The sequence below is a fragment of the Notamacropus eugenii genome (genome assembly GCF_028372415.1).
Source record: "Notamacropus eugenii isolate mMacEug1 chromosome 5 unlocalized genomic scaffold, mMacEug1.pri_v2 SUPER_5_unloc_4, whole genome shotgun sequence".
NCBI lineage: Eukaryota > Metazoa > Chordata > Mammalia > Diprotodontia > Macropodidae > Notamacropus > Notamacropus eugenii.
In genome coordinates, this window is record NW_027325105.1 from 73,475 (window position 1) to 84,605 (window position 11,131).

An 11,131-nucleotide genomic window follows, 5' to 3' on the forward strand; every position below is an offset into this window, starting at 1 on the left:
TCTCTGAGAGGGCTTCCTGTCAGAAGTCTTGATCAGACTACTTCCTAGCAGAGAGTGAAAAGGGTGTCATTTTGTAAATTCTTCCAATTCTGCCAATAGGCTAGCTAGACAGCAGAGAAGACTCCTTGGCTTGTCTTTGGTCATTGTCTTTGTACATAGCATGGAAGACTGAGGTTGGACCACTTGGTGGCCATCACACTTACCAAGGCTAGATCACCAGATGCTTCCCCCAGTCTGTGCTGGTGTACTCTCCCTGCAACAGGAGGGAGTGAGGGCAGACTTCCCTCCCCTCTCCTACCCTGCTAAGAAGTCTACAGACTCAGCAGCATGGACTAGTGCTGAAACGTCTGGACTGGGACTCAGAAAGTCCTTGCCTGGAATTTTGCCTCAGACACTCAATACTGTGAAAACTTGTTAATCCCTTTCTGAGTGCCCTTTCCCTCATCTGTAAAATGGGGAGAACGGTAGCACCCATCTCATGGGGTTGTTGGGAGAGTTCAGCAAGATGATGAGCACAAGATAATTTGTAGACCTGAAGGCGGCTGTGAGCTGGTGGCCAACCGTGGGGCCAGGATGTGCCCTGGGATCTTTTGGCTCTTCCTAGATGATCCCAGACGGGCTTTCCTGGATCCACCTGGGTCTCTCACAGGGAATCTTTCGAATTGAGCTCTCCCAGGTTGGCCTTCGGAGCATGGCACTGCAGAGAAAGGACAAGACTTGGATGATTCCGGGTTCTGGAGGCTGGCGGGGCCCTTGGAGAGACCATGCCATTTTTACTCCATCACTGGACAAATAGAGAGAGTGCGGCCCAGGGAAAGGGAAGGAGGGTGGCTGAGGTCACAGCGCAGGCGCTTGGCTGAAGATGGCACGAGGAGACCCGGGATGGTTGGTGTGGTTGGAGGGAAAAGTGAGGAGACAAGAGGAAGGTGAGGATACCTAGTTTGGGCAAAAGTAGGAGAGCAGAGGCCGCCCGAAAGGTGGAATTGAACCACTCTGTCGCTAGACAGCTACAGGTTTGAAGCCTGCACCCCAGACCACTGAGGGTCATCCGGGCGGAAAGCTAAGTTCTCTTACACGGTATATGAAGCTAATAAATACTCACACGTTATAATTAGGGTTGGAAATATTTTATGATGATTGTACCTAAAATTTTAGTGGAATACAAGAAACTTGCGGAACACTACTTTGATGAAAATGTTTTTTTCCCTCTACTTCCTGGGAAAGTACGAATAAAAGCCAGGAGTGAAAAGACTCTCCTCATTTGCATCGCGCGGAGGATTCTGGGAGAGGCTCTCCAGCAGTAGTGTGCCAGGCGTTAGAGGGCTCCGTCCCGTTCTAGCTCCGGAAATGAAGGTGGCACGGGGGCGGGGCGAGGGTTGCTCCTCCCACACACCCTGCTGCCCTCAGAGCCTCCCCCTCCCTCCAGGACTTTCCTTCCAAGCCAAGGCTGCAAAGGCCCGGAGGAGTGCCTGGGATGTTGTAGACAGGCCCGACAGCTCAGCTGGACCACCCCACCTCACTTCACAGACGGGGAAACTGAGGCTCAGAGAGGGGCAGCCACTGGCCCAAGGTCACCCCGCGGTGCCCAGGGCGTGCACTGTCACCCTGTGGAGCAGCGGCCGCAGCAGCGGATCTGGACCATTCACAAGCGCATCCGCCCTCTGGGAACGCCATGCCAGTTCTCCGGGACCCTCCCAGAAGCCCGAGGGTCCGGGCATGAAGTAGACGCGGCCCCCTGCGGTCTGTGCACCTGCTCTCCTGGGGTGAAAAGAGCGGGGTTCGGGCGACATCTTGCGGCTTTAGATGGGACTGTCGCCATCGCCGCTCCCTGGTCTGCAACCTTCGTGGCCACCTCAAGTTCACCTCGACACGGTCCCTCTGCAGCTCAAGAACTTTCTCTGGCTCCCTACCCTGCGCTGCCGGCTCTGCTCCCCACCAGCTGTGACCTTGCATAACCCCTCTCCTTTTCTGGAATCGCAATGTGTTTTCCTGTCTGTTGGAACACACACCTTTCTGGGTGGGTTTGACTTTCTGCAGGGCAGTCCGGGGAAAACTATGGATACCCTTTCTCAGAATTGTGCTTTAAGCGAATAAAATACAAGAGAGGCTTGAAAACGCAACCTCTTCTATTGAAACCAAGGCGTAGCTATTTCCCTGTTTAAGTTCACGGATCCTTGACATGTATCCACAGATCTCTGGGGTCTCCAGAAAGACGGGTGGGAAGCGACTAAAGACAGAAGCTAAGTACAGAGCACAGGACAACACGCCCCATCGATGCTATTATAATCTCCATTTAGCTGGGGGGAAACTGAGGCAAACAGGGTGAAGAGAGCTGCCCAGACTTTAGATGACCTATGTACTGCCCTTCTCTATTGGCTTTCTTTTTCCTCCACCCCCTAAATCCCCAGCCTAGGAGGCCAACTTCTCCCCTATCTCGTACAGAAAATGAGCCAGCTCACTTTGGGGAGAAATTACAGAGCTGAGGCTTTCGGCCTTTGGAGGAACCCAATTGGTAGACCCACCCTCTCTACTTCTTTGCTTAAAATTAGTGTTAGTTTTGGGAGGAATGGGTGCTGGAGGAAAGTAATCTCAAAGCACCCATTGCTATTGATAGCTGGGTGATTCAGTGCCCAGTCCTAGGTTTTCCCCATTCCTATCCATCTAAGCCCTAACTCTATCCCATACCTCATCTTCTTAAGTCTGGAGACCTGGTATCTCAACCTATTTGTCACTGGAATGATATAAAAAGGCTGGATACCCAGCTCCAGTCTCTGTCTGCCCATGTACCTTTCTCTTCCCCTTCTCCTTTCCTTCTGCAACCCCCACCTCCCCCACCTAATATTGTTTTTTACATACAAAGATTCCCACACTTACATTTGAGGAAAATGAGACTCTGAGACAATAAGGGATGTACAGAGGGGCTCAGATTTAGTAAGTGTCCGAGGAAAGATTTGAACACAGTATTTTCTGTCTCCACCTCCAGAGGGACCACGTATGATTTAAAAAAAATATATGTATTTTTGGAAATTCATTCTGATGATCTCCAAGTATCTATGATAGGTCAACAGGACAATGAGACAGATCCAGGAGGGATCCCCTTTGCTCCCTCCCCAGGTCAGATCCTCCAGGCCTTAGGAAAGGGCCAAAAATCAAATCACGTTGCCGTTTCCCCCTGCCTCCCTTTCCCCAGGGCTCCCTCTCCCCTTTTTCCTCATGTCCTGAGAATTATTAAAAACAGGAGAAATTCCCCTTCTTAAAAAATCTAGGAGAATGGGGCCCCATCCTTCCTGTTCTAGGCCATTCTACTGCATGGACAACATTCCACATCAAACCTATTCCCTCACTAACCACCCATGTCCCCCAAATCCCCGGCCTCAACGATTTCACCCTTTCCTGGTTTCCAAAAGGCGCTGTGTGTATTCTGTATAAATATATTATATTATACAATACGATATGATATTATATTGTTTTCTATTGTATTGTTTTGCATTATATTGTATTGTATTATATTATATCATATCATATCACTTATATTTTATATTATATTACATTATATTGCATCATATTATATTATATTACATTACATTATATTACATGTATATGGTGTGTGTATGTATGTATGTATGTATGTATATATGTGCACATGTCTGGCTCTAATCCTGCTCCCTCAAGGCCCTCACACTATGTGGTTGAAGTGAGGCTTGTGCACTCTCCCTACAACTGGAGGGAGTGAGGGCAGACTTCCCTCCCCTCTCCTATCCTGCTAAGAAGTCTACAGACTCAGCAGCATGGACTAGTGCTGAAACGTCTGGACTGGGACTCAGAAAGTCCTTGCCTGGAATTTTGCCTCAGACACTCAATACTGTGAAAACTTGTTAATCCCTTTCTGAGTGCCCTTTCCCTCATCTGTAAAATGGGGAGAACGGTAGCACCCATCTCATGGGGTTGTTGGGAGAGTTCAGCAAGATGATGAGCACAAGAGAATTTGTAGACCTGAAGGCAGCTGTGAGCTGGTGGCCAACTGTGGGGCCAGGATGTGCCCTGGGATCTTTTGGCTCTTCCTAGATGATCCTAGACGGGCTTTCCTGGATCCACCTGGGTCTCTCACAGGGAATCTTTCGAATTGAGCTCTCCCAGGTTGGCCTTCGGAGCATGGCACTGCAGAGAAAGGACAAGACTTGGATGATTCCGGGTTCTGGAGGCTGGCGGGGCCTTTTGAGAATCCATGCCATTTTCACTCCATCATCCGACAAATAGAGAGAGTGAGGGCCAGGGAAGGGGGAAGGAAGGTGACTGAGGTCACAGCGCAGGCACTTGGCTGAAGATGGCACGAGGAGACCCGGGATGGTTGGTGTGGTTGGAGGGAAAAGTGAGGAAACAAGAGGAAGGTGTGGATACCTAGTTTGGGCAAAAGTAAGAGAGCAGAGGCCGCCCGAAAGGTGGAATTGAACCACTCTGTCGCTAGACAGCTACAGGTTTGAAGCCTGCACCACAGACCACTGAGGGTGATCAGGGCGAAAATCTGGATTCCCTTAAAGAGTCTATGAAGCTTATAAATAGGATCAGGTTACAGTTAGGGTTGGAAGTATTTTATGATGATTGCACCTAAAATTTTAGTGGTGTATAACATAATTCGAACAGTTTATTTTTCTCCAAATGCTTTTTCCGCTGTGTCCTGGGAGAGTAAGAAAAACAGCCAGTACCGTAAAGCATCTCTTCATTTTCATAGTGTGGAGAATTCTGGGAGAGACTCCGCAGCAGGAGTGTGCCAGGCGTTAGAGGGCTCCCTCCCTCCCGCCCAGGGATAAAGGTGGCACCAGGGCGGGGCCAGGATTGCTCCTCCCACACACCCTGCTGGTCTCAGAGCCTCCCCCTCCCTCCAGGGGTTTACTTCCAAGCCAAGGCTGCAAAGGCCCCGAGGAGTGCCCGGGATGTTGTAGACAGGCCCGACAGCTCAGCTGGACCACCCCACCTCACTTTACAGACGGGGAAACTGAGGCTCAGAGAGGGGCAGCCACTGGCCCAAGGTCACCCCGCGGTGCCCTGGGCGTGCACTGTCACCCTGCGGAGCAGCGGCCGCAGCAGCGGATCTGGATCATTCACAAGCACATCCACCCTCTGGGAACGCCATGCCAGTTCTCCGGGACCCTCCAAAAAGCCCGAGGGTCCGGGCATGAAGTAGACGCGGCCCACTGTGGTCTGTGCACCTGCTCTCTCCGAGTGAAAAGAGCGGGTTTCGGGCGCCATCTTGCGGCTTTAGATGGGACTGTCGCCATCGCCACTCCCTGGTCTGCAACCTTCGTGGCCACCTCAAGTTCACCTCCACGCGGTCCCTCTGCAGCTTAAGAACATTCTCTGGCTCCCGGCTCTGCTCCCCACCAGCTGTGACCTTGCATAACTCCTCTCCTTTTCTGGAATCGCAATGTATTTTCCTGTCTGTTGGAACACATCCCTTTCTGGGTGGCTTCGACTCTTTCTGCAGGGCAGTTCGGGGAAAACTATGGATACCTTTTCTCAGAATTGTGCTTTCAGCGAATAAAATACAAGAGAGGCTTGAAAACGCAACCTCTTCTATTGAAACCAAGGCGTAGCTATTTCCCTATTTAGGTTCACGGATTCTTGACATGTATCCACAGATATCTGGGAGTCTCCAGAAAGACAGGTGGGAAGCGACTAAAGACAGAAACTAAGTACAGAGCACAGGACAACACTCCCCATAGATGCCATTATAATCTCCATTTAGCTGGGGGGAAACTGAGGCAAACAGGGACGAAATAATTTACTCAGGGTCACAAAGTAACAATCTGAGGCCACATTTCCGACTCTTCCCGACTGGATGCCCCCCCAGGCTCCCGACCCCTGAGTCTCCCAGTTGCCTAGTGTCGTGAGGGCGAACTGTGTGCTTTGTCCTAGGGAGCAAAAAGAGCCCTGGTCAGGAACATCAGACCTCAGGGAGACAGTTGACTGGTTATAATCTCCACCTGATTCCAACTCCACAGAGCCCGACATACAGCAAGGTAACTCCTTGCGCACGGATTACTTTGGAAATCAAAGTAATTCTAGAATGACTTAAAGTCTACTGGTGTGATCCCTTCATTGAAAAGGAGAGGAGCTGATCCACAGCCCCACCCCCAATGATTTCCCAGAGGTCACACAGCCAATCAGCAAACCAAGAATCCGAAGTTCCCTTCCTCCCCAGTGCTCTATCCATGGTGTTGCCTGTCCAGGACTAACATTTCCTCAGGGTCGATTCTCTCTCAACCTATTTGTTACTGAGATGAAATAAAAAGGCTGCATATCCAACTCCATTCTCTGCCTGACCAAAGTCCTTTGTCTTCCCCTTCTCCCCACCTTTTGCAATCCTCACCTCACCTTTTACATTTGCAGATTTCCTTATTTACAGTTGAAGAAAATGACACTCTGAGACAGTAAGTGATTTGTACAAGGGCTCAGAGTAAGTGTTCCAGGAAAAATATGAACCCAGGACTTTCTGTTTCCAAGTCCAGAGGGACCACCTATGATGTCAAATATATATGTGCATGTTTGGAAATCAGTCGTGGTGATATCAAAGTATCTGTGAGAGGTCAGTAGGACAATGAGAAAGATTCAGGCAGGACCCCCTTTGCTGCCTCCTCAGGTCACATCCTCCAGGCCTTAGGAAAGGGACAAAAATCCAAACAGGCTGCCCTGTCCCCTTTCCTCCCTTTGCCCTTTTTCCCATGCCCTGAGAATTGTTAAAAACAGGAGAAATTCCCCTTCTTAAAAAATCTAGGAGAATGGGGCCCCATCCCTCCTGTTCTAGGCCCTTCTACTTCATGGACAACATTCCACACCAGACCTGTTCCCTCACTAAACACCCCTCTCCCCCAAATCTCTGGTCTCAAAAATTTCACCCTTTCCTGCTTTGCAAAAGGCACTATATCTATTTCGTATAAATATACATTATGTTATATTACATAACATTATATTGTATATGTGGTATGTGTGTATGTGTACAAATGTATCTATGTGCCTGTTTCTGGCTCTAATCCAGTACCCTATAGGCCCTCAGACCATATGGCTGAAGTGAATGCTGGACAGTCAGGGTACAGACTAATTTGTCCTTCCCTCCTTCCTTCAGGCCTTCTGCGTGTGTGTGAGTTTTGATTGGGAAGAACTCCCGCCAAGCACATATTCTTGGGGCTCTCCCTGCCATCCCCTTTCCCCCAACTCCCATACCCAATGCTTTATTTGTGATTTTTTGTATTTTGTATCTGACCCCAGGAAGGGATTGGGGCTGGGCTGGTTGGTGTTGGCCTGAGTGGTGCCATTTTGACTCCATCATCCGACAGACAGAGAAAGTGAGGCCCAGGGCAGGAGAACCAAGGTGGCTGAGGTCACAGAGCAGGCACTTGGCTGAAGATGGCACGAGAAGACCAGGGATGGTTGGTGCAGTTGGAGGGAAAAGTGAGGAGACGAGTGGAAGGTGTGGATACGCACATTTCGGCAAAAATAAAGAGGCAGGGGCCGCCCGGAAGGTGGAATTGAACCACTCTGTCGCTAGACAGCTACAGGTTTGAAGCCTGCACCCCAGACCACTGAGGGTCATCCGGGCGAAAGTCGGGGTTCTCTTAAAGCCTATATGGAACCTACAGACCGAAAAATATTTTCAATAGGGTGGCAAATGTTTTCTGAGTATTTACTGTCACATTTTACTGCAATATAAGAAACTTATGGATGTCTATTTGCTGCTAAATGGTTTTTTTCTCTGCTCCCTGGGAAGGTATGAAAAAAGCCAGTTTTCACAACCTCCCCTCCTTTGAATAGCGCGGAGGCTTCTGGGAGAGACTGGCCTACAGGTGTATGCCAGGCGTTGGAGAGCTAGTCAGCCTCACGCCCCGCGCTGAAGGTGGCAAGGGGGCGGGGCCAGGGTGGCTCCTCCCACACACCCCGCTGCCCTCAGAGCCTCTCCCTCCGCCACCTCCCCCGCCAGACTTTCCCTCCAAGCCGAGGTTGCAAAGGCCCCGAGGAATGCTCGGGATGTTGGAGACAGGCCCTGAGAACTCAGCTGGCCCACCCCACCTCACTTTACAGACCGGGAAACTGAGGCCCAGACTGAGATGTATCCACAGATCTCTGGGGGGTCTCCAGAACCACGGGTGGGAAGGGACTAAGCGCAGAAGCTAAGTACGGACCACAGAAAAACACTCCCCATCGATGCTATTATAATCTCCGTTTCACCGGGGGGAAACGGAGACCAACAGGGTGAAGAGACTTGCCCAGGGTCACCCAGCCTGGAAGTGTCTGAGGTCAGAGCTTCACTCAGGAACGTGTGTCTTCCTGACTCCAGGACCAGCACTCTCTGCACTGTGCCTGGTAGTGACTCACCTTTCACCCTCACGCCTAGCTGAGGTTTTTATACTGCGAAAGGAGGTCTTGGAGAAGGGTAGGCACAGTTCAGCCCAGTCCCCAATCTCCCCTGGGGAGGGGCGAGGAGAAATGAAAGGAATGTTTCTCTTTACCCCAGAGTGGCTCTCCTATCCTATCCTGTCCCTTCAAAGCTGATATAGTCTTCCTCTGTTTCAGCCAACAAGCAAGGCAGAGTTCTTTAGATGACCTATGTACTGCCCTTCTCTATTGGGTTTCTTTTGCCTCCACCCCCTAAACTCCCAGCCGAGGATGCCAACTTCTTCCCTCTCTCGACCAGAAAATGGGCCAACTCTCTTTCGGGAGAAGTTACACAGCTGAGGCTTCCGACCTTGGTGGGAACCGAATTGGCGGATTCACCCTTTCTACTTCTTTGCTTAAAATTGGTGGTAGTTTTGGGGGCACGGGAAGTTGGAAGACAGTAATCTCAAAGCACCCATTGCTACTGAAAGGTAGGAGATTCAGTGCCCAGCCCTGGGTTTTCCCCATTCGTATCCATCTAAGCCCTATCTCTATTCCATACCTCTTCTTCTTAAGTCTGGGCCCCTGATACCTCAACTTATTTGTCACTGGGATGATATCAAAGGGCTGCATATCCAGTTCCAGTATCTGCCTGCCCATGGTCCTTTCTCTTTCCCTTCTCCCCTCCTTCTGCAACCCCCACCTCCCCCATCTAATTGTTTTTTGTTTTTACATTTGCAGATTTCCTCATTTACAGTTGAGGTAAATGAGACTTTGAGACAGGAAGTGATTTGTACAAGGGCTCAGAGTAAGTGTTCCAGGAAAGATTTGAAGCCAGGACTTTCCGTCTCCAAGTCCAGAGGGACCACCTATGATTTGAAATATGTATATGTCTTTTTGGAAATCGGTGGCGGTGATCTCAAAGTATCCGTGAGAGGTCAATAGGACAATGAGACAGATCCAGGAGGGATCCCCCTTTGCTCCCTCCCCAAGTCAGATCCTCCAGGTCTTAGGAAAGGGCCAAAAATGCACTCAGGCTGCCCTTTCCCCATGCCTTCCTTTGCCCTTTTGCCTCATGCCCTGACATTGCTAAGGTCACACTGCAGGCACTCGGTTGAAGATAGCACGAGGAGAACAGGGATGGTTGGTATAGTTGGAGGGAAAAGTGAGGAGACGAGTGGAAGGTGTGGATACGCACATTTCGGCAAAAATAAAGAGGCAGGGGCCGCCCGGAAGGTGGAATTGAACCACTCTGTCGCTAGACAGCTACAGGTTTGAAGCCTGCACCCCAGACCACTGAGGGTCATCCGGGCGAAAAGCGAGGTCCTCTTAAAGCCTATATGAAGCCTACAAAGCAAAATATGTTTTGAATACGGTATGGAATCTTGCCTGAGTATTTAGAGTATAGATTTCGTGCAATATCAGAAATTTCTGGAACCCTATTTGCCATCAAACGGTTTTTCGTCTGCTTCCTGGGAAGGTACGAAAAAAGCCAGTACCGAAAAGACTCCCCTCGTTTGCATGGCGCTGCGGATTCTGGGAGAGACTCCCCAGCAGGAGTGTGCCCGGCGTTAGAGGGCTCCGTCCGGTTCCCGCCCCGGGCTGCAGGTGAGACGGGGCGGGGCGAGAGCTGCTCCTCCCACACATCCTGCTGCCCTCAGAGTTACCTTCCAAACCAAGGTTGGAATGACCCCGAGGAGTGCCCGGGATGTCGTAGACAGGCCCTGAGAGCTCAGCTGGACCACCCCACCTCTCTTTACAGGCGGGGAAACTGTGGCCCAGAGAGGGGCAGCTACTGGGCCAAGGTCACCCCGCGGTACCCTGGGCGTGCACTGTCACCCTGTGGAGCAGCGACCGCAGCAGCACAACTGGACCACTCACAAGCACATCCGCCCTCTGGGAACGCCATGCCAGTTCTCCGGGACCCTCCCGGAATCCCGAGGGTCTGGCCATGAAGTAGATGCGGCCACCTGCTCTCTGCGGGTGAAAAGACCCCGGGTTCGGGCGTCATCTTGCAGCTTTAGGTGGGACTGTCGCCATCGCCTCTCCCTGGCCTGCAACCTTCGAGGCCCAACGACTCCCTCAGGTTCACCTCGACACGGTCCCTCTGCAGCTCAAGAATATTCTCTGGCTCCCGGCTCTGCTCCCCACCAGCTGGGACCTTGCATAACTCCTTTCCTTTTCGGCAATCGTCATGTATTTTCCTATCTGTTGCAACACACCGCTTTCTGGGTGGCGTTGACCCTTTCCGCAGGGCAGTTTGGGCAAACCTATGGATACCCTTTCTCAGAATTGTGCTTTAAGAGAATAAAATACAAGAGAGGCTTCAAAACACAACCCTTCTATTGAAACAAAGGCTTAATTTGTTCCCTACTCAGGTTCACGGATCCTTGACATGTATCCACAGATACCTGGGGGTCTCCAGAAAGACGGGTGGGAAGCGACTAAAGACAGAAGCTAAGTACAGAGCACAGGACAACACTCGCCATCGATGCCATTATGATCTCCGTTTTACAGGGTGCCAAATGAGGCAAACAGGGAGTAAATAATTTACTCAGGGTCACATAGTAAGAATTTGAGGCCACATTTCCGACTCTTCCCGACTGGAGGCCCCCCACGCTCCGGAACCCTGAGTCTCCCAGCAGCCGAGTGCCATCAGGGCGAACCGTGCACTTTCTCCTAGCGAGCAAAAACAACCCTGGTCAGGAATATAAGACGTCACGGAGACAGTTGACTGGTTATAATCTCCACCTGATTCCAGCTC

General features: G+C 50.8%; 1 long non-coding RNA gene and 4 other non-coding genes across 5 annotated transcripts; 1 reads left to right on the plus strand and 4 right to left on the minus strand.

The window, feature by feature from the left end:
- Window positions 1-967: 967 nt before the first annotated feature.
- TRNASTOP-UCA (transfer RNA opal suppressor (anticodon UCA)) lies at window positions 968-1,054 on the minus strand. The gene has a single exon. It is a non-coding gene; the product is annotated as a tRNA-Sec (tRNA).
- A 3,375-nt stretch (window positions 1,055-4,429) lies between these two features.
- TRNASTOP-UCA (transfer RNA opal suppressor (anticodon UCA)) lies at window positions 4,430-4,516 on the minus strand. Its single transcript has one exon. It is a non-coding gene; the product is annotated as a tRNA-Sec (tRNA).
- Window positions 4,517-7,507: 2,991 nt separating this feature from the next.
- Window positions 7,508-7,594, minus strand: TRNASTOP-UCA (transfer RNA opal suppressor (anticodon UCA)). The gene has a single exon. It is a non-coding gene; the product is annotated as a tRNA-Sec (tRNA).
- Window positions 7,595-8,674: 1,080 nt separating this feature from the next.
- On the plus strand, window positions 8,675-10,704 carry LOC140516934 (uncharacterized). The gene is made up of 2 exons (XR_011971428.1): window positions 8,675-8,858; window positions 9,109-10,704. It is a non-coding gene; the product is annotated as an uncharacterized lncRNA (long non-coding RNA).
- On the minus strand, window positions 9,594-9,680 carry TRNASTOP-UCA (transfer RNA opal suppressor (anticodon UCA)). Its single transcript has one exon. It is a non-coding gene; the product is annotated as a tRNA-Sec (tRNA).
- Window positions 10,705-11,131: the final 427 nt, after the last annotated feature.